General features: G+C 40.6%; 1 long non-coding RNA gene across 2 annotated transcripts in view; it reads left to right on the top strand.

The window, feature by feature from the left end:
• LOC117002127 overlaps positions 1–23,852 on the top strand; it is a 46,066-nt gene extending 22,214 nt beyond the window's left edge. The window contains exons 3-4 of one of the 2 annotated variants that reach the window (XR_004419216.1): positions 22,615–22,663; positions 23,769–23,852. This is a non-coding gene — a long non-coding RNA (uncharacterized LOC117002127). Of the gene's footprint in view, positions 1–22,614; positions 22,664–22,773; positions 23,390–23,768 lie in introns of those variants that run through there. The other variant, XR_004419217.1, reaches the window with a different exon arrangement.
• Positions 23,853–24,155: the final 303 nt, after the last annotated feature.

Raw genomic sequence — 24,155 nt, 5'->3', positions numbered from 1 at the left:
AAGCTAACAAGCACAATAGATGCATATGAGAGATGTTAAACTTCCAATTTAACTGTCACAAAAGCAAAAATACCTGCATATTAATATTAAAAATCTGATAGACAGTTATAACATTCTACCAGCGAAGTGAAAGCATCATTCTCAATTTCATATTCCTTTTTTTGTTATTGCACAGACAATAACAGACAATTCTAAGTCTTGATTTATTTTCTTTTATTTATTTCTAAGATTGTCCCAAAACCTCTTTTTTCCTACATGCCATCAAGGATGACACTGACAAAACAGGGTATCAACTGTTATTAATCTTCATTTTGTACCTCTGCACCGGTTGGAGTCCAGTCCTTGAATTGCCAAGGAGTAAAGAATACAAGTATTTAGGACTAGAAGCACTAGTCAGCTTTCTGCTGTTGCATCAACCAAAGATAGGATTGGATCTTTAGCCTTAATTTAGTTTCTATTCAGGGACATTTTTAAGAAGAGAACTCCTTTGGTATGTACTCTCCACAGTGTCAGACATCATGCAGTGTTAATATTAGCAGCTAAATGAAGAATATCTTCCACTCCAGCGTCCATCAGGTGGCATTTAATGCACCACAAACCTTTATTGGCTCTTCCCAGACAGGAGGATAGAGTGGAGCCTGTCAGACCTGCTTGCCATGGCGTGTCACCGCTGCAGTGGGAGTGTGGAGTGGCAGGAGCAGGGTATGGATGTGTGAGCATCTCTCCATGGCCTCAGCAGCACAGAGCTGATCCCACAGCCCAAAGTGCCTGAATCAGCTGCCAGCAGTGTGAGCTCTGTGCCACCCCACCCACAGCAAACCAAGCCCACCCAGAGGAAAGCAGGCACACCCCAAACACGAAGCCTGACAGCTGCTCTGTGTGTGGCTCCCTGCTCTGCACTGAACCTGCCTCTGTGCCTGGGCTCTGCCCTGGCTGCTCCTGAAGCATCAGAAACTGCCTGCTGAGCTCTGATACAGGGCTCCTCTCCTCTTGGCTTCCTCCATTTCTGAGGGTTAATAGAAGAAATCCACTTATTATTTGATCGTAATTAGTCCTTAAAAGTGCTTTGCAAACACAGCTAATTGATTAAGTAGCCTGTGCAAAAGCATCAAAACACTGGTTTTAATTAACCACCTTAAACCACATAGTTCATGCAGAGTTAAAGGAGCGTCTTTCATCTTCTAGGTGTACAAAAGAGGAGAGGAAGGAGGAAAAAAAAAAGGTACAAATTAATTTCTCTGTGAGCATTCTATGCTAATTATGTAGCCTTTTCCAGCATTCAGCACAATTTCATACTGAAAAACCCCTCTTTTTTCCCCCACCAGAGTAATTTATATTAACAAAACTACAGTCTCAGTCTTGGTTCCAAATCTTAATCCCACAACTCCACTACTTGTATTTCACAGAGATTCCATGTCTCTAAAGGCTGCACCTGCAGGTGCCATCTGCCCTTCCCAGGGCTCTGGCATCACCCAGCATCTGCAGAAGGATCCCTCACTGACAAACATTCAACTGCTCCTGGTTCCCAGCTCAGGTCATCCCTTTCTCTAGGTTATCTAATCAAACCCAACAGAATTTCCTGGTTTAGACTCCCAAACGTCTGTGTTTGGGATCTCACACCCAAGGGGGTGGAGATTTTACTCTGATCTTGTGTAAGCCTGTTACTCTTAAACTTCTGGCCATGAAGGATTTGTTAATCGTTCGTTGGTGTGACTCTGTCACAGAGCACTGCAGTGAACCCCTGGTTCATGCTCAGGAGTTTAGATCTTATCACCAGCAGGGCTCAGACACTGTCTCACTATCCCACACTGGGGGAGGACAAGAGAGAAAGACTGGGTTGCATTTACATTTTTCAGTCTGCACTCTACATGCTCGAGGAGAAACTTTTCAGTCCAACACTGTGAAATTTGGTATTCAAATGTGGATTTGGCTCCATGTTGTAAAGCAAAGTACAGAGGTTGCTCATAATAGAGTCAAGCATCTTCCAGTACCAAAGTGGGAGCAAGGGAAAGGATAAACAGCACAAGGATGACCTTAGGCTACACAGGTTGTGTATTTGTCTGTCCATCTGGTACAAATTAGAGAAACCTTGAGGCTCTGGTAGCAGCTGGGACCCCTCTGCCCTCTCTACCTGTTATCATTGTACCTGGTGCTGGGAAGTCCAGCAGGAGCACTGGATGGGGCCTGGGCAGACACAGTGAAACCCTCAGGATCCACTGGATTTTAGTTTGCTCATTAAAATCTGCCTTGGGTTTGAGACTGCCCCCAACATGCAAATTACAATGGAGACAGACACATGAGCCGGCACTGGTGACTGAAATGTAAACATCAGTACCATTGATTTTTTAATATTACAGTCTAGGGAGAACACATCAAAAAAATAAATACAATTTTCTCTTTTCACTGTTTGCACCAGTATTTGAAAGAACACTAAAGTCATTAATGCAGCACAATTCCTTTTGAAGGCAATAGTTTTCTTTCCACTTTTTCTCACGCACAAAAGCTAAAATACTAACCTACAGTGTACACCTCTCTGGAATGAAATCCTGAACATATTCCTCTGGAGATTTACAGTGTATACATGAAGAGTTACAAATGGTAAAAGAGAAAATGTGCCTATATTTTCCTATACATGTTCAAATCTTTCCTTTAGAGACACTTAAATCCTCATAAATTGGCCCTTGCATATGAAGCTTTCTTTTTAAATCTTAAGCAAATTCCATTGCTTTTCTATTGCATAATGAAATAGCCAATCATGCTGAGGAGGTGATGTTAAGCTTGTCTGAGCTTGCAGCCATGGCTGAGAACATTTCATAATTCAGAAATGCCACAAAATCCTTCATCACAAAAATTCATTTTTTTAAATCCCCAGAAGTCTCTAGGATGTCTCTAACATTAAACCCCCAAAACAAGAAAGCAAAACCAGTTATGTTCACCTCCCATTCTAGACTCCACCCTTGTGTAGCTCTGTACAGCAAATATATTGGGGCTTTTTCATTTCTTCATTTGAAGTCTATCTCAGTGTAAAATACACACACCATCTATGAAACTTAGCACTTTCTCTCCTGAAAATGGGCATTTAGTGCCAGATTTGTCTACAAAATAATTAACAGAAGATCAAGCTTTGTCTTCTAGTTGTTTAGCAAAGAGCCTTTCAGAAGACACCATGCTGGTTTTTAAAACACAAGAAATCAAGTAAGCATAGGTAAATCTAATAATATTCACTATGAAGAGCCAACGATGAAGTTCCTCAGTTGTGGCAGTTTATTTCAGATGTGTTTACTTTAATTGGCTCACACCAGTGTTTCCTATCACGCTGCACTCTCTTCTGACAAGTGCTGCATACATTTGTTAAATTTTGCAGCTATGAGAGCCCTTGCTCAGCTCCTGGGAACATGAAGTATTTAAAAGACCTGTAGATGTGGCACCTGGGGACATTATTTACTGGTGGATTTTGCAGTGCTGGCTTAATGGTTGGACTCAATGGCTTGAAAGGCATTTTCCAACCTAAACAATTCCATGATTCTGTGTCCTGGTCTATGCAATCACAGAGAACATGAAGAGAAGTAATGCATATAAAGGAGAGCATCAACTCCAAAGACTTGAACACAGTAAAATATTTGACTGTAAATATACAATTTTTTCCTGTGTTCAGAGACTATAACGATTTTATAAAACAAAACTGAATACAGTACTATTTATAGCAGTATAATTACTGATATTTACATTGTATCTCTCAGCAAAGAGAATGTGCTCAACAACCATAGAATGTAATTTTTTCGACATTTCTCAGAGCTCAAAACTTTAGTATTTGCTGTAAAATAAAAAAGCTTTTGCATTCTGCACACCTTCTGAGATCATGAGCTAATAGTCCCTTGTCCAACTCCTCTCCAGTTCCAGTGTGTTTGAGTTCAAGTGAAAACTGCCTGAATGACCAGCTTTAGCTTGTGACCAGCTAAAGAGTGTTTAGCTGGAAGCAAGGCTCCCAGAGATCAATATTGTCTCACAACTTCATTAGTGACCTGCAGAGCACACCCTCCAAGTGTGCCACATTTCCTGGCTGCCTTTGGAAAAGCACAAAGGGAAGCCAAGGGAAGAGATCTTTTCTCTCTGCTTGGCATTGGTGAGGCCTCATTTGAAGGACTGCACCCAGTGTTGGGCTCTTCAGCCTGATTTTGCACAATATTGCCTCTCAGTGATAACAGCAAACATTCTTAGTTAATTTGATGGAGCTTTAGTCTATCTCCAAAACCCTCGAAAATTATAGCAACGTAACAGGTCTATAGGAGACCCTTAAGAAAAGCCCTAACTATGTACAAGTCTAGTTCCAGCAGAGCATCTCCTTGCCCTGTACTGCCACAGAACTTTCCCACAGCTGAAGTCTTCCTACCCATAAAAAGGGCCTTTGACATCACAGTCCCATGAACAGGGATGAAGGGCACCATGGATGGGTCAGGAGCAGAACTGCTCCTGTTCTTGCCCTGTGCATTTAAATTTTGTCAGCCACTGTTCACCTGTGTGTCACTCAGTGGTGACAGCACCAGCAAAAAGATGACTGGCAAGAGGTGGCACGAGCCAGCTGCTAAACCTGAATCCTGAATATCAAATGGTAGCCCCAGAGGGCCGTGAATAAATGATGTGCAGGCATCACTCTCTCTCTTGGGAATCACCCAGTGTTTTCAAATACTTAACAGAAGGACAGTGCCAAGGATGGGATTGTAGATTCTGTGTTCACAGGAACCTTCTCAAGTGCTCAACACCTCCTTCCTGAAAAAAAGATGAATGCTGTATCTGGAAAAGGAGAAGAAATGAAATATGCTGTGTGAAAGGGGTATATCCTAGCAACTCAGCCTCATGGTGCTGGTCTACCTGGCTGAGTACAATAGCTCAGTACAGCTTTCATCAGTGCTGGTGTAATGGTTAAGCAAAAGTGACTTGGTATTTCTGGGGTTCAGTAATTGGATTTGGAGCCTTTAACCTCCAGGTCACAGGGTCAGATCCGACTCCAGTTCATAGAGTCTGAAAATCATTAGTATCACAGACCTGTTCATGGCACATATGAAATGAATGTGTGGCTTCAGCCCAGTTGCTAGTGAGAATGAGTCCCTTGTCGACCCTTTCAGCAGAAAAGCAGGGGATTAAATGAGTTAGGAACACAAGTTAGTTTTTTTCTCCAGAAGGGTGGTCTCTTTGGTCAGAGTTGAGACAATTTATCTGGTGAGTTCTTATTGCTGCCTGCTCTGCAGTAGTCTATATGAGTATAAAATTTCAAGGTTGAGGTCTACATATTTCAGAATCTTTAGAGCTCCTACATTGATTTTGGATAGAATAAAAAAAATAAAATCCACATTTGACCTTCCTTTAAAAACTTGTTCAGCTCAGCTGCATTTGATTCTAGTTTTTCAGAAATCTCAGCAGGCCACAAGTGGCAGCAGCACTGTAGACTGGGCCCATAGAGGTGCCTATATCCATGTGCCTTGCATTAAATTCCCCTACTGAAAATGCCAGTTAAAAAAATAAAAACAACAGAGCAAAATCCATAGACTGATATGAGATCTTTGGCTTGTAGGAAGCAGAACCTTAATTCAAAAGAAAGAAAGGAAGAAAAAAAAGCAGTGACTCCATAAGCATTATCTAACAGTTCCAAACTCTTCCAGCAGGATGGAGCAGCCTCGTACGCAGGCTCAGGTCTCATCCCGAGTTGGATTCTCCAGCTCTGGCTGCAGCACATGGACAGCACTTGCCAAGAGCAGAGATGAACCTGCTCTCTCTTGTCAGTGACAGTCACTTTAACCACAAAAATGTTTACAATAAACTCTAAGCACACAGAATTCATTTTTTCTGAAGATTTTAAAGCCAGCCCTGGTTCCCCAAAACTCATGGGTGTGTAAGTGTTTCAGAATGCAGAATACAGTCAAACCTTCACTCCTCAGCACTTCAGCAAAAACAAACACCTCCCCCTCCCCAGATGAAATTCTTAAACTTTACCACACTTTTGTGGAAATTTTGGCCTTTTGGAAACCAAAGTTTAAACAACATGGAGAGAAAGCCAACACAATTGAAATAAAATTAAAAACATAAACAGAACTGCAAAGGAGAGACTTCAAAAGACTCAGAAAGCACTAAGAATTATTTGCCTCTTTCTTTACAAACCATTTACTGAATCCCAATTGTAGATGAAACATTCACAGAATCCCAAATGTAGTTCACATGCATTTTAATACTTGTTTAGTGTGATTTTTTTTATAATCAGTTTTGAGTTTATTTGTATTGGGTTTGTTTCTCATAAAGCATCTGTTCTTCTGTTTCTTTTTACATGACTGGCACTCTCCTAGTGTAAATGACTGGACTGACATTTATTGGATTGGGCTTCTCATGGAGCACCTGTGAGCAATATGTGCTGTGTGTGACTTTCTTATGCAGCCCTAGTAATTTTAATTGTTTTTGGCATGTTTTTCCTGCCATATACTGTAACTTGACCTTTGCAAACAGTAATTTCATTCTGATGCTTGTGAAATGAAGTAGACTAATATTCCAGAAGAATAAAGTCTTCTGTTCAGTCACAGAAAAAGATAAAGATAATGTAGCGGCAGCCAAACGTGTTTTTCAACAAGAGGTTCCTAGAATCCTTGGGAAGGAACATGGTATACCTACTGAATAATGTAAATGCCTGAAGAGCATAAATGGCATGGAGGGAGAAGGTTGTCCACAAGAAAAATGTAGGAATAAAAACAATTAAAAAGAAACCTCTTTTTTCAGTTATTAGAAATCACAAGGTCTGATTATTCTTTTGTTCCTACCTAAGCTTATAGCACTGTTACAGACGCTACTATAGAACATTTAGTACTTCTACTGTCTAGCTTTTCTTTTTTTTTTTTTTTTAAGAGCACAGCGATTTTTTGCAAAGCCTCCTGAATTGAGCTAATTAGCTGCTACTTTTTCTGAGGTAAAACTGAAGTGACAGGGTTTTTCCCAGGACACAAAATGGGCTAGGAATAGACAAGGGATCTGAAGTCAAGAGTTCTTGGGTTCTGTTCTCATGGAAAACAATTAGGCAACATTGCCTTATAACTGGAGAAAGGTATGCACCAGCACTGCTCCACATTTAGGGGAGAGGATTCCTTTAAGAAATTACATCCACCTCACCAGGTATATTAACCCTATTAACACCTTTCAGATTGTTCTCTACAGTGTCTTGCTCTAACAATGAGAATAGAGAAAAATTTGAAAATCAGAGTGTAGGATATTGTCAACCAAAAACATTCCAGTTACTGGTTGTGATGATTTTACTTACCTATGACTTCAAATTATATAAGCTGGACAGAATTTTAGTTGCATGAAAACAATGATAACTTGAGGATTTTACATATTTTTAGTTCTTGTATTCTATAAATTGTAATCAAGCTCTGAACTCCTTTTTTTAATTAGAAGAAGAGTAATGGAAGACACTAAATAAAAGCTGTAAGCATCTCCTCAACCAGCAGTTTAACCAATAATGTATTATTTATTAACCACCCTCGCAGGCTGGCACGGTGCTCAAAGGGGGGCAGACCCTGCAGCAGCAGTGACAGCCTGATGACACAGTTGCTCCTGGCAGTGCTGACGAGCTTTGGCAGGGATCACTCTGCCCTGAGCCCCAGAGGCTCCAGCCACAGCCCTGCCCTGAGGTTTCACCACTCACACTCCCCCAGAGGAGGCCACGCAAAGGAGAATGGGCTCAGGCTGCAAAGTGCTTATGGCAAATGAAAGCTCTCTGAGGAAGCACGTGGCACTGCTCCTCAAAAGGCACAGGATGTTTTATTCCCTCCATCGGGCTGCTTTATAATGCCACAGATCTAAAGGTGCCTGGCACTAAATGAGAAGCTGACCCACGATGCTCACTCATGAACATTCAAAGGCAGTGCCTTGTTACTGCTCACTTAGCAGGGGCTCTGGGTCAGAATGCAGAGTGTGCTGGATACCTGAGTGCCCATAATAGCTAACAGCCCATCAGCACCAAATAATCAGCAGCAGGAAAGAAATATTGTGAGCTGGACCTACACCTGGTGCAGACTGAGAGACCAGAGGACAGCAGAAGGCAGCTGAGTCATGCTGGCTAATAAGCTTATGGATTATGGTCCAAACAAATCTCTTGTAGTTGGCCATAATTATTACATTTATATGTTTGACCCCATTTTAAATTCATAAAATAAATTGAAAAATACTAACATCAGCATTAAATCAGTAACAGTATTAGGCCCAGGATTATGACCTTTTCTTCCTATACAGCTACATTCTGTAAAATGAGATCTATTGGTTTCATTTCCCCAGCACAGCATCCAGAAAAGCCTTCAAGTAGAATTATTGCTTCTATTAAAACATGTACCATCTTCTAACTCTTCCCGTTTTCTCAGTTTAATATGAAACAATTGAGAGTTATATCAATACATTAGAAAAGAATTATCTTTATCAGCATCCTCAGAAGTCGTGATTAATGCAACAATCTCTTTCCTGAAGAAGCCACAGGAGATTCTAGTCCTTCTTGAACAATTATGTAATTTAAGCTTTGTAGAGTACACATTTTTGCAAAGTGGTCAATAACTCCTGGTTAAGTAAAAGCATTCCTTTCAATTAATACAAGTTTCTAAGTAAACTTACACATACAACAAAAACCACAACAGGCTTGGATTTTAAAGGCACCTGCTTACCACAGTGTATTATGAAAACCTGATTTACTACACTATTAATAAAATTCTAACATATTCTATTAAACCTATGCTGGTGAGCAGTGTGGGACCAATTCCCCCCCTTGCTAAAGCAGATGAAGGACCTCATCCATGCACGTGCACCCACAGAGATGCTGCTCCTGCAGCACAGCACATTGGAAAGATGGGGATTCAGAATAACACAAACAGCAATGAGGTCTCCAGAGCTGCCTGCAGCCTGTTCAGCACCCTCACAGAAGCTTCTCACCTGAAGGGCACAATGTGAGACACCACTGATTGCCCTCACTCCCTGCATCCCAGAGCTCCTGCTCACACAATGCTGGGCTCCTAAGGGTGTGCTATTCCCCAAAACAACTTCCACAGACCAAGAGGAAACCTTTCAGCTCTCTAACACCATCCAAAGAAGTTTAGAGCATACTGACATCCATGCACATCAAGAGAAACAGTTTGTAGGGAGACCTGGTGTGACTCATTTTAGTTTTGAGAACTGGGCCAAAATTGAGAAAATTCTTTAGATTTTGTACTGAGCCTCTGTGAATTATGTGAATGATATCAGTGATGCATCATCTAGGTAGATATGTGTATGGGTAGAACAAGTATACTCATGTGTGTGGGAATGGCAGTGTTAAAAAGAAAATAAATAACCCTGTCCAACTGAACTTTCTTTGTATTTAGCAAGGGACATTTTCCTCTGATATGAGTGTGAGAGGTTGGATGGAAAGTCAGTGTTATTAGATTTTATGCTTTTCTAGAGACATTGTCATCTGAGCCTAATAACTTTGTTTCTCTTCTACACTCTTCAGGGGAATAAATGGATATTTAAAGTTTGGTTGAATTTTTGTGCTAGGGGACTTGGTTATTTGGTATAAATGTGATCCATTTTCACCCCTTCCCTCCTGACTCTTTTCTGTGCATTCTGTTCTGTACATTTTCCAATTAGGAACCCCAGTGACAGAAATCAAGTGCCAAATTACCAGCCTCAGGCTAAACTACAGCAGCAGCTAAATTCCAATTTTTAAAATCTGATTGAAGAATGTGGAACTTTATCTATATGCCAATGTACGTGCAACAGGAAGGTTTTCTTCTTTCCTCCCTTGGCCCTGTGAGCAGAAAATCCACTAAAAATACCAAAATAAGATCATATCAGCTGATTAGAAAACTCACAAAAGAAGAAACTATGTCTGAGTCACTGAAACTGAGTCACATTTCCTGTGATGAGCCATAAAAGGTCCCAGTTCCAGAGCCCCTTCCTGAGCACAGGCATCGTGTCTGTGCTCCTGGAGTGCACACAATGTCTGTGTGCAGAGACTGAGGGGATGCTGCACCTGAGGTCCTTCACAGTGTGCTTTTGCACACTAGAGGCCTCTCTCTGGGTATTTCAGCAGCCTCCTGTAGTTAAAGCTTCTCTAACTTCCCATTTTCCCTTCTGCAATCCCAGGTGGCATGTCCCATTAATTTTCTCTCTCTCTGGATGAAGCTGTTGGACCTCACTTTGTTATACTGTGCTAACAGAGGCAAGTCAACTGCCTGGGACTAGAAACTCATTCAGAAATTAAAAAAAAAACCCTTTGAAACAGGCACAGTATTGTGCAAATAAACACAGAATCAGGGAGCAAGTGCTTGCCACATCTTCTGAGTTGCCTGTCCCTGGCCCCTTCTGCCCAAATTGAGGAAATCTTGCCATGCACTCTGCAGAAGCTGCTGCCTGAGCTCCTGCCCTGCTGAGCACTCAGCTCTCAGTGCTACAGCCCTGGCTGGCCCTGCCCTGTGTCCCTGGGGCATGGGGGGAATGTCAGACACCCACTCCATGCAGCACCACCTGCAGCAGCACAGCTCACCTTGCCAAGGGAGTTTTATGCCATGGCTCTCTTGTCTTCTGCTCCACATGAGCAGATCTGTCCCAGAGATCAGTGATTGTCATTTCTTGGTGTGAACTGACCAAGACTGCCAGGACACAGGCAAGCTCCAAGACTTGTGCTGAGAAAGGAACACTCCTTGAAGAACTAGTTTGTTAGGTGATTCGAGAAGGATACTTGCAGCATAGGAGACAAAAAATTCAGTTTTTATTCTCTAAACAAGCCCCTGTATTTCACATTAAAGTATATAATGACTATCCTATCTCTTTTCATCAAGCATGACATGCAAACACTATCATCTCACCTACAGTTTATTCCAAGGATGCTGGCATCACCCTCAGAGTTACTTCCTTTTTCATTGTCCAGAAGTTGACAGCTCCCCTTTCCCAACACCACTCCTGTATCTAAGTCTGTGCTGTCAGCCAAGTGAGCAGATATACCTGGGAAAATACACAGTGCCACCAGTGGAGCACAGACAGCTCCTGTGTGCCTCACACAGTGCAGACACACGTAATTCTGAGCCCTAAACACCTCCTTTCCTTCTCTTCTGCCAACATGCTTATAATAAGCTTGTATTTTTATCACAATGGGTGGATTCACTGACAGGCTAAGAACCATTCTTCTACACTGTTTACTGCAGCACACAGGGATCCAGCTGCTCCCTATCCTGAGTGTTGCTGAATCCTGTCCTGCTTACAGGGCTGGTTTTATAAAACTTTAAAACTTTATATTTGTCCTCATCACCAGGCTGAATAGTGCATGAGGCTTACATGCCAGTACAAAATATTTCTTGTTTAGGGATGTGTCAGCTCATTGAAACTAAAGCTAAAAGCCTCTGTGAGTCTGTGAATTTGAAAGTTTGACTTCTAAGTGAATATCCTTGGTTAGAGCTCCATGTGGAAGAGAATGCTGGGAAAGAATCAGAAAAAGGGTGAATAACACAAGGCTTTAAAGCTGATTTAGAGAGAAAAGACCTGAGGAAAAAACACTACACAGCTGTTTTCACACCACACAAAAAGACTTTCTGACAAGTTTTACAGGGAACTCAACTCACTGAGCACCACTGTGGTCTTCAAAATAGGAAATGCAGAGTCAAAAGCAGGTTTGAGGTTGGTTGTTTTATTGTTTTGTTTTTTTTTTCTCCACACTGAAACATTTTGAAAACACAGAAAGTTCCAGAAAGAGACAGAAATAGGGGAATGTCCATTTGTGACCAAGTGCTGAGAGAATGGCCCTTTGCCAAGTTGTCTTTTCAGATGTTTCTTGCTATTAGAGTGCTATTTATCAGAAGCTTTAACTAATCTTGAAACTTAAATACTTTTCTCACAAACAACAATTTGAAAACTTCCACCATTTATTTAAGCTAACCCAAACCAGTGCTTACTGAATACCTTTGCAATCAGGTGCAATTCTAGGCTAAACAAATTCTGCACATGGTGAGTCTGTTATATTTTATTAGAGCTTTTCTGCCAGATGCATGCAAGTATACTGTGAAATATATATAATTGATATTTATATCATCAACCAAGGAGTGATCAGTGATAGGAACATGACCTTCACCCCACCTGGTAAAGAACTTTGAAAAGGCAACAAAACTGTCATCTGCAGTCTTGAGACTGATGAAATATTTCTTAGGCATAGACTGTAACTTCAGTGCCAGTATCAGCCTGCAGTGACCTTCTCCCCTGGCTCCTGCACAGGGGGGTTTGCTGGGGCCCTTCCCATGGCCATTGCCATTACACACTCCAGTGCTTGCTTTAGCACAAGCCACTCAAACCCCTGGTGCAGAAGACTGCAATTTCACATTTCACTGCAGAGGAGAGGGACAATGGCAGGCTGGACAGGGACCCTAGCAGATCATAAAGACAACCAAAGATGAGCAAGACAAGGAGCAACTGTGGGAAACACATTACTATTCACAAGAGCCTTTTGCCTGCATTAATTTAGACATGTACAGAATCAGGAGGCTCCAGCATGATAAAGGCAGAATCAATAGAAACTACTTTTTCATTTAAAATTAAACTATTGTTGCTTTAAAAGGAAGATCTATTTTTAATCTTGTCCCCTCAGTTCTATTAACAGACAACAGGATACAGAGCAGTTCCATATGGCTCAAAATGTTCAATATCAGACGCAGATTGCTGATTCATGGATTGAGTTATTGGGGAGGGCAGGGGGTTATTTCTCTTAGTCATAATGTAAATGTAAAGAAGACAATCCAGTAGCATTTGGGGAGGGAAAGAAAAGGAGAAAAAACAAGAAGGAGTAATTGGGGTCACATCCACTGAGCACAGAGGCCTTTCCAGAACAGCGTCCAAATGAGTCACAGGCAGCATGAGTGAGAAGAGGGGGGCAAGTGATAAAGTAGAACTCATGTGGCCTTTTTAAGCTTTTCTGGCAGAACAAGAAAAGTAATTACACACTGTCTCAGCAAACATCCGTGGCACCACCTGGTGTATTCTCAGAGAAATCCCAAGAAGGGATTTTTCATCTTAACCTTGATAAGTGCTGTGCTGGTACCAACTCTTTGCATTACACGCAATTTTGAGAAGGAATCAGCCTGGGAGCACTGAGTGAAACACAGGCCCTCTGAGATATGCAAGTGCTGGAAGTCAGCTGGAGAGTGCCTGGGCAACAAGAACTCCAAATGAGAAGGAAAGGAAAAAGACTGCTAAGACTGATTCTGACACCATGAAGTCATAAACATAGAAAATCTCCTGGAGCCTGGAAAAGAGGAGGTGATGATGAAAGTCTCTGGTATCTCAGCCAGTGCCAACATCCCCAAGGCAATGCTGGGCCTTGTTTCTGGCTGTGTGTGGTAAAACTGGCATGCCTTTATCCACAAAGATTCAGCAACCTCCTAAGCAGGGTCCAAAATGCATTAATTGCTGTAACAAGTAATTATAGTTCCTGAATTCCTGAACTGCTGCTACTACCAAAAGTAACTAACCCCTAAATAAATTCCCTGAGCTCTTTATGTTGGGTTTTAGCCCATGAAAAATCTTTTGCCATCATGATTACCCTGACTGAGGTATCAGTCTAAAAACACTTTTGCCTGCTCAGATCAAACAAGCAAGCAGTTGGTCTGTAAAGGCTCATTCCTGTGAAATAACCTTGCAGTCAGATTTCTTTGGACTGAATGGGTATGATGGCATCAAGAGAGTTGAAATTAGCACATAGTCCATTCCTAGTATCACAGATATCCCATTTTAAGCTTCAATAAAATGATTGGTTTCTGTGTTTGAGACATGCACATGTGCTTATGCAGACATAAATACATGTGTAAATATATATAAAAGTATGTCTTTAAATAAGTGTATTTGAGAACAGATGAATTTGTGAATCAGGTCACTTGGATGTTTGCCAGCTTGAATAGTTTTGGCAGGATTCTTAGGCTTGAAAACAAACAGTAGTGCCTTATTAGAACTCCAGCAGCCACTGTATTGCAAACACTTGAATGAGTTTTTGCACATGCATAAGATTGAAATATAATGTTGTGTAACAAAATGCCAAATTACCAAGGAGGTATTTGAAATGATCTTACTGATTTATGAAGTAAAACATCAATTTTTCATCCTCAAATTTTATTTCAGGCCTAATACTAAAGAAATAAAATAAAAATATTGCAAGTTAGACATTGGGAAGAGATGTTACAGAAAGAATAAAAAGAGAATTTTCCTGATGGATTCCTTAATCACGTACAAGTCACTGGTGAACAATAAAATACATCGAAGATTGCTGCAGAAATTAGGTCTTGACCTGAGTTGTTGAAAAATAGTTCAAAGCAAATTGAAAACATAAATGGATTTGGGAGGGGGGGTTCCAACTATATTTCAGAATAATGAAGACAAAGTCTATGTCATACCAAAGGCTAACACTAAAATTAATGTTACCACCTCTATAAAAATAGATGGATTGCTTCACATCCAGAATGTTGTGTCTAATGCATGATATAATGCCACAAGAGACTAACACACACAAAACTCCCCTCCTTTCAGCCTAAATGATGTTCAGGTCATTATGACACCTGGCAACCAAATCAGAGAATTCAGAGGAAAAACTGGCATTTGTGCTTTACCTTTTGCTTGGAACCTTCAGAGTATGTAGGGAAACTATGGGATGAGTTTACCTAAACGTATACTGAACATGATTTAAATCACTTTGATACTTTTTTTAATAGTTCTACAAATATACCTGCCAAAATCTTCCCTCACACTAGCATATGCCTGTAATTGCTCTCCTTAGATTGCTTAGATCCAGTTTGAGTGGACTGAGAATTTAATTCATAGAAGTTATTTGGATTGTACTTTATCTGAAACTAAAACATAAACAGAATTATCCAAAATAACTGTGCTTTTAACTTGTCAGAAAACAAAATCAGTATTTGTGCTAGATGAACATTGCTGCTGTCTCAGTCAATCAGTTGAGTGAACTGATAGTGGCTTTTGGGGAGGGTTCATTTTCTTTTTCCTCAAGAGCAGCTACTTCTAAATGAAACTAGCACTTATGGAAGGTAGGTTCACAGTTATGGGATGAAAACAGGATTCAAATTTAGCTCTATGCTATGGGTAGAGAGAAGGCAGCAGCACTGCTCTCCCCACAGACTCTGCTCTGAATTACATTTTTTGTGTGTTAATTTGCTGTATTTTTACACCCACATGAATGTTCAGAGTGGGTGAAGAGTAGAAACACATTTTCAATGGGAATTATTACAATAAATGGTATCCTGTCCACGGTCTGCAAAGGTTGAGTGCCACTGTAATCCTTCACTTTACATGGCAACATCATTTATGATGCCTGGGCATGTCCCAGGCTCAGGCTGGCATCTAAGTCACTTCGCAGGTGCTTCAGCCCCCAGCATCTCTTTATTTCAGTCATGAAAACACTTGTCTACAGAGCAATCACTCATCCTTAGACTGACATTGCTGCTTCAAGCAATTTATATAAGCCAATGCTGTAATGACATTTCTCAGACTTGTATTTTATGGGTATTTCTCTTTTGGAATTTGTGAGGATAGAGAGGACTAAGCTGGCTGGTTAAATTATTAAACTGTCCTCTGAATACTCATCTTTCCAAAATGCCTTAAACAACATTTTAATCAATATAAAAGTAAGCTGGTTTCAACTGCAAGAAAATTTCCAGGGGCAGTAGCTATCCCTGTGTAAAGCTCATTTTCAAAGCTGAATATGCTGGTTGTTAATGGAATAATTCTTCAGAAAACATGCAATCCACCCATGTTTATCATTTTGGTACATTTCCTACTTTAATCCTAAGAGATACAAAACGAAGCACCTCAGACATGTGTCCTAGATTTTGCATTGGGAAGCAGAGCTGCCTCTCCTGCACCAGTCATGGTGTGCCTCAGCACTCACCTTGTTCTTTGCAAGGAACTCAGCCTTTTGCTGCCCCCTTCAAAAGCAAACACCAGCCTTCCCTTAAACACAGATTCAGGAGACTAAAACACCAAAAGAAGAACCAAACCAAAACCCAGATGTGGCCAGTGGCTGTCACCCTCTGACACCTCACAAGGCCACTCTCACCCTGCCTCTTCAAGGACAGAATTCAAGCTCTTATTCCTCTCTCACACTCATTTTGTTTCATCTGCATCTTCCCTGATTTACATTGAGAAATAGAAGTTGAATAAGGTTCCTTCAGTGCTACTGATGAACTGACTACTCCAGTAAAAAAATTCTGCTTGTCTCATACCCACATGAAAAGCAAGATCAGTCTCTCTTTTGGAATAATCAAAATTGGAATAGGAAAGAAGGACTGGGTTCATAACAAAGCTTTTCAAATATGAGCTGCCTTTAAGTCCTATTGAACTCTAATTCTAAGTGCCAGGGCCTTAGTGCATGAAAGCAGTCTGCACCCAAAACACAGGCAGGCAAGTAGAAAACCTGACTTTCCCTACTGTCCCCTTTAGCCCCTTACACATTTCTCTATTTCTGGACATATTTCCTCCTTCTCCCCATGATTTTTTCTGGTTTATTCTTGTACCATCCTCTCCTCTTTTCACTTCTTGTACAATTCAAAGCTGTTCCTGTCCCACTAGAGGCTCTGGCCCTTGTGCTTGTGAATTTATTCTCTCTTCCAGTACAAAGAGCTGTAAATTTTAACAGGCACAACATAACCAGACTGTTTATTCCCCCTGTTTCCCTCTGCTTTTACAGAACTAGAAGCAGCAGGAAACAAAACAGAGCTTTCATCCTTTGCATCATTCAGTCAGCCAGTCCCACAAGATCCTGCAAGGAGAGTTTCACATCCCTGTTTCAGACTCCCTTCTCCAATTACAGAACACAGGTGCTGGTGTAATACAGAATAGTCATCAAGTGGCACCTTTTTTTTTTTTTTTTCTGGTACATTCTATTGAACTGGGTGGACCCATAGGGACCTACCTGAGCCTTTTTTTTTTTTAACATATTTCAGGTAGGAAGTCTAACACAATTTTCTGAGATTAATGCCTGTGAAAATGTGTATGTCTTAGGGATTTTACTCAGGCTACTCAAAGCTCACAATATTAAATTAAAAATCATAGTAACTGTTGTGAGCATTTTTTCATTGTAGCCCAGGATCATATCTGCCCTCTATTCACAATTAACCCACTCCTGAAATCCTCAAGGTGAAGATCCAGTGGCAGGCAAGTGAGCATCAGAGGACAAAGGTATTTGTACCATCATACTGACAGAAATAAATCTCTATTTGAAATATTAACTTGACATGGCTCACAGTGCAGCACATTCACACTGACTCAGCCCATCACTAATAGAATTATCCCAACAGTAACATGTGCCAGAAGAGAAGGGAAAACATTAACTAAGTGATTTTAAAAATAAATAAGGCTTTGATTTTTTTATAGTGCTAAAAGGCTTTAAATTCACACATTGCTGCCCTCTCCACCTTCGGTACTGCTGAGTTCATGGAACTACCTCATGCAAACTTTAGGCACACAATAAATATTTTTTAAAAACTCTACAGGGAATAATGTTTGTTCTGTCAGCACTTCATGGATTGCTTTGTGGCATCTACAAATAATGAATGATTGGAGCACAAACAAGAATAATAATTGACTTTAAGGCATAAACAGCTGCACTTAATTCTGGAGGAGTGCCCAGAATTGCTGCTTTGAAATCCCTCTGCTTTTTCCATGATAAATATGTTACAGGATCATGAAACAAAGTCTGCAAACAAATTATTCCTACTTATCTCCTATGTGTCATTCTCTCTTGTGTGTTTATTGTGCCCTGTTAGTTTGGCATTGTTGCCTAGGTGCAGCACTGTATCACTCGGTTTTAGGAAGTAATTACAGCTGGAAATAAGTTTTGTAAACCTGATTTACATCCTTCTAAACCCCCCATAAATCCATAACAGCCTAAGAACTTCTGATTTTGCTCTGTAGCCACAGAAGGCATTTTTTTACCACACTGGATTTGGACAGAAAGTCTCTAATCTGATAACCCAGGTATACAAAATTATATGTCCTGTGACAATAATCCAAGTGGGCCTCAGATTCCTTGCCTCATTTGTTTAGATCTCTGAAGTTTTCATTCAAGCTGCTGTGTTGGAAGAATAACTGGTTCTATCTGTTTCTCACAGGCTTTTTTAAAAGCTGAAAAAGGAGAGAACTTAATATCTAACATATTGCTATAGTCTCTACTATAAACTTTTACTAAAATTAAATTAGATGATACAAGTAAAGGTCAAAATTGAAATGGAGTCAATAAAAACCATTAGATTAACAGTGATCCTGAACTGAATCACCATCTAGCTGAGTCCCCAGATTAATACAGCCAGTCACCAAATAAAATGGTTGTACAGCACCATCAGACCTTACAAACCTGCAAATACTCTCCTATTGAATTTAAGGAGGCAGTGTGCATTTAAAACTGCTCCAATGACATCACTCTACTTACAGCAATCAGTCCAAGCAGTTGAACCTTTTTAATTTAAAAAACCCCTGTTTTCTGCCTCAAAGGGTGCATCAAGTCTTGGAGTTCCCACACAGCTAGCTGATTACTATCTGGCATACTGAATTTTGATACAATATCTGTCATAATCATGTTTATTTTATTGACACTTTCTCTGCCCTCATAATTGGCCACATAATTTCTTTGAGGTTTAGGTATAAGAAAAATGATCATGGCAATTTTGAGGCAAGGAGAGGAAAATGCACACTGGGCTCACCCATCACACACCAAATCCATCCCACAGACAGAGGGGCTCACTCTGGCTTCACCTGCCATCACAAAAAGGCTTGGACAAATACAGAAAAGTGTATTCATGCATCTCTGTGTAAGAATTTTAATTTAGTAGTCACCCTTAAAGAGTAGTATCTTTTCAAATGGTCCCATTTCACAACAGTCAATAATCTAAGCATTGCATAGACAAAAACCACAAAATCTCTTTATTAACACCACACTTGGACCTCATGATTAGAGAATTTCTGTGACCAGAGCAAAAGTTGGCATGCATGTGCAACAAGAGAAGTTTACTTTAGAGATGTATATGCATGTATTTTTTTAAAAAAATATATATATAATGACTCTGTAGTGACAGTCCAGTAGTGAGTTTATTAACAGTACTAATTCATGTTTTGGAATTTGCTCTTAGAAGCATGCAGTGGCTTCTGCTTTACCCCAAGTCATGGTTCTCAGACACTAAGCCACAGCTGTGTCAGTGGATTTTGGCTCTGGCCACTGCTGGAATCTTGCTGCACACTCTCTGTGGCTGTGGTTCACAACCATTCACTGAAGCTTTAATAGTCTGAGCAAAAATGCATCTGGAAACAATGGCACCTGCAGCTTTAACCCTCCTTTGCTGTCTGGGGACAGGGGTTTGGTTCATGACACAACACAATAGGATATTTCATGAGATAAAAATCTTATGGTTGAGGCCAACTGGAGAATCATGAGGCATCCCCAGCCAGGGTATTTCTGAATGGATAGTTAAATTTTATTTAACTTCTGAAAACTCTCACAGATAGGAAAAACGGGCTGGTTATTAGTTATAGAAAAAAAAATTGGGTAAGAATCTACCTAGCACATAGCACTGCTTATCCACTGGGGGAGAATAAATTAGGTTAGTTTGCACTTTCTCTGCCTTCCAGACAATATGTTCTACAAGAAAACTGAGGATAATTTGTCTAGAATGTATTATTCATATACAATTAGGATGTATTAAAATGATAATGTTGTTAGAGTCTAAGGATCTAAACAAAGTATGTGGGGAGATTTAATATCTTTTTATTAGAGTGACATATTTAGAAGAAAACAAACAAGATTTCAAGAGCTCAAGATGATCTCCAATGATCTGAGGAATTGTATGCCAAAAAAAGTCTGCCTGATCTTCCCTAACTGTATCAGTTAGGCAAATAAAAGATATTAACCTGCCTCATAAACCTTGCTTCACTCAAAATACTGAAAAATTGTGCTCACATGTGTTTATGCTAAGATATGGAAATGGCAAGAAGAGAGAAAAAATAAGGTAAGAGCAGGGATATTTTTCAAACAATTTATGCTAATATTCTCCTAAATTCCAACATGAGCTTCCAGCAAAGCTGTATTATTTTCAGTGAAACAAAATTACTCATGTGGAGTAATTCAGTGACTTGCTTATTTCAAACAGGCTGTGTATTTTAAGCCTGTAAAAGATTTCAATTGCCTGGTAAGTAAAACCAGCTGATTTAAGGGCACAGCATATCACCCAGCCAGCCCTGTCTCCAATACTTGGGTAATTATTCAGATGATTATTTGTTCATTCCTGTGAATGGGGATGTGCAGAACTTCCTCTGGAGGAGGAGAGCAGCACAGCTCTTGCCTTGCTCCACCAAGCAGAGACTCTGCTCTCCCAAGAGTCATTGATGTGTGTCATTGTGAATGCTTTGGGGCTTCCAAGGATAGCACAGGGAATGTTATCCTGGTCTTGCAAGGACAGCTGAAGTGCTGGTGCTGATGGAGCACCTGAGGATGGGGCTGTTGGACAGCCCAGCTGCCTGAGACGTGTGTGTGCTCCTGTGGCACATCCCAGCAAACAAACAACTCCTTGGGACCCTGTCTGACTGCAGGCTGCTCCCAGCTGAGAGGGACATGCAGCAGGCAGTCCTGCCTCTCTGAATGAGCCAGAACTCATGCATGGAGTCACCTCTCAGGATTTCAGGAGAATGGGAGAAGCCTGCTTGCTTACCATCTACTCTGAGGCACCTCAGAGAGAAGGACAACAACTTGGATGTTAACAACATTAAACACTGGATCCCTCACAAAGACTGTGCCACAGATGGAGATGAATGTACAGCAAAATATTTTTACATCAGCCTCAAATACAGAGCAATCGTGAAGTTACAGCATCAGCACAGTTCTAGAAGCAAAAAGAACTCTACAACTTAGTCAGATATGGCGTTTACAATAAACATCATTTTAACACCTTCAATAGAAACCAGGAAGAAGTTGCTGTATGCTACTACTAAGTGCATTCTGTGCTTGATTTTAGAGTATTGAGGGTTGGCTGGCCAAGGGCCAAAGTGCCACACTACTTGGCTCTATCAGATATTTATTGAAGACAGAATCCACAATGCACAAAGAAATGTCATCTTTGTTTTTTTCTGCAGTGCCTATGCATCTGGCTTCATTTGACTGATGCTTAAAAAAACTCTATTTTTCCTTCTTTAAATAGAGAGAATATATCAGACCAGCAGTTTGAAGTATTTACGTTAATTGAACAATTTTAAGAAGAGCTTTACTATAAATAGCATTGCCAAAAAACTGACTCAGTTGTCACCCACATAAGGATGTTCTTATTTATATTTCTTCCAGACATCTAAATTACTGCCAATTCTGAAAGTAATGCTGATGAAAAGAGGAAAAGGAAAGGATTGTGTTAGATGTACATTAATGACAACATCACTGTATCCTATTAGAAAATGATTAATTTGGAAGATTTGCAGTTAGTTTAAGTAAGGTAGAAAACAGGGGAATTCTGGTTCTCCTCAGTCCAATCTTGAGGTTCACCAAGTTTGAAATGGACTCAAATCAAGGCCACCTGGCTTGGCTGTTCCTGATCTCCAGCCTGTATTCCCTCATTACCTGCAACAGGGAGTCCCTGTTTAAAGACCACCCCTCAATTCAGCATTAACAAAGTGCAATTTTTCAAATAGGCTTCTTAACAAGCTGAAATGCTGCCAGGCCTCCTAATCCAGCAGCAAGTCCTGTCAAAACATGGTGACTTTGGACCAAAAACCCTGTCACTCACTGGAATGGGGTCATTTGGCTGGCAAGCACAACCAAGTACTTCTAATTGACACAAAAAGGGGAGGCACAGAAATCCCACCAACACAAATTATTGAAACCCACACAAGTGAAAAAAATCCAAGCTGTTGTGGGGGCAGGCACCAAGTGGAGCTATTGAGGTGAAAGAATGGCCCTGAATGAGCTCACAGTGCACTGGATCCCCAGAGGCAGGAGGGCTGAGTGGTGCTGAGCCGTGCCCCAGGCTGGCTGGGCATGGCACTACAAGAGATGGGAGAGCAAAGGCCATGGATCAAGCCTTAAGTACTGAAAACAAACTCCTTTTCTTCCTCCATCGTTCATGAATATCTGAAAATAGCTGGGAACAAACACAAAAAAAAGCTGGGGGGCAAAGGCAGGATGTTGGAATTGGGCAGAAAATCCCTGAGCTGTATGCACAGACTGCACATGGGACCACGAAACTGAGTTTAGGTGCACAGATTATTTCTGACAGGCATACAAGTAGTCTCTAGTACAAATTGTATGGGATGGAAGGGTTTAAAGGCCCTGTCTGGGTCAGGGGACACACACTCATGAACAGCACTGACCCCAAGCCTCAGCTCAGAAGGACCCTGCAGTTCCAGCAGCACAACAGCCTCTCCCAGCCTTATAAAAAAGCTCCTGTTGCTAAGTGCAGGCTCACTGGCAGCCATCTCTATGCACTATTTGCCAGAAGGTGCCTTTTCCTCTTTTGACTTATTCAAACTTCTGTAGATTAACAGCTAAAAATGTTCTGCTTTTCACAGGTTTTAATTAAGATTGTTTTCTCCCTGCAGGAAGAGAAATATTGAAAATAGCCTGAAAAATGAGTCCCCTTGTTGCCAGGTGAGTTTCTCCAACACACCCAGCCTTGCTAATGAAGTGAAACTCCTATCTTCACTTCAGGTGGTAGCTAATTAGTATATTTTCTTAATTAAAATGCTTTTCCCATCGAGGTATTCTTCAAAAAGGCCAAGGAGGGCATTTTGTTGCTATGACCACTTAAAATCAAAATGTCTTATTAGAGGAAGGGGACATCTGCTCTGGGTTTCAAAATCTCCTGGAAACTTGCTGGGAAGACTGTGTGCAAGTCTACAACACCAACTGAATGATTCAAACAGCAAGTAAGAGCTTCAAGACCAAAAGGTTTAAACCACAGAAGACAAAAGCTCAGTTCATAAACCAGCCCACAAGAGAGGTGCCACTTGAACCGAGTACGTGGTGTGTAACTAAGCACTGTCTGGGAGTCTTTATTCTATTGTCACATAATCAGTTCAGGGCCATTTACTTTCATTTCTATTTAAAAATAACTTCAAGCCCTTAAAGTTTGACTCTACTTTCAAACTGATCAAACTTTCACTGATTTTAACATATACAGATCCTTTAATAATAACTGGTTCCAAACTGATTTAATGACTTTTTAATTAGCACGTTACCAGAACTCTTACAACTGTTGTTAACATTGCCACAGATCTCTAAAAATCCAGATGGTGTGTTTTGGCAGCTGGGTTGTTTGCTTGACCAGCCTCTTTGGCATCTCTGTTCTACTGATCATTGTTCTTGGGTAGGACTTTCAGCAGAAGGCATTTAAAAGTTGGGAGGGGTGGGAATGGGTTGCACTGGAAAAAAGGCTGAAAGAGAATGATTGATTTGGTATTTCTTTACTTCAGTGAATATTCCCCTTCCTCCTTTTCTCTCTGGAAAAAACTGTGTACAGAGCTGTCCTGAAACTTTCAGCTGAGCACAAAAAAAATAAAAATATGTGAACTCCAGCATTTTGGGATCATTTGTAGGAAGAAATGTATCAGCTTTTCCCCCTTTTCTCGTTCTCCTGTCAATGGTGTTCAGATAACACAGAAATTCGAGCCTTTCAAATGCTGCAAGCTGAAAGCACACTGAAAGCATCACACTCTGCTTTTACCAAGTTTGAATCTGTCTCTGATTCCTGCAGAATGGAAGAAGGAGAATGACATGCTGCTTCCATCTGTCTCATTGTATGTGAGAGTGCAGAAAGGAGCTGTCACACCAGCAGCTCTCCATCACAGTACTGAGCTGGGGTCACAGCCATCTTCTACCTATTAAAGATAATTCCAGGCTTTGTCTGCAGTGTGGAGTGTTTCCTTCCCCTTTCTTTTTAGGTGTAATGTATAACCTTGTCAAAGAGCTAAATATACTGCAAGTTCTCACAAGAAACAGAGAAGTGTCAGGGACTGAATCTTTTCACACTGACTTTATAATAAGTTTCCTTTTTTGGGGGGATTTTTATAACAATTTCATGACTTGCAGAAGCAGTTAATTTTCCCCTCTTGTACATTAGCTCAGGGTTGTGAATCAATTT

The sequence above is a fragment of the Catharus ustulatus genome, chromosome 12 (assembly GCF_009819885.2).
Source record: "Catharus ustulatus isolate bCatUst1 chromosome 12, bCatUst1.pri.v2, whole genome shotgun sequence".
Taxonomy (NCBI): domain Eukaryota; kingdom Metazoa; phylum Chordata; class Aves; order Passeriformes; family Turdidae; genus Catharus; species Catharus ustulatus.
The sequence above is the reverse complement of the archived record's forward strand: the minus strand, read 5'-3'. Positions and strand labels throughout refer to the sequence as shown.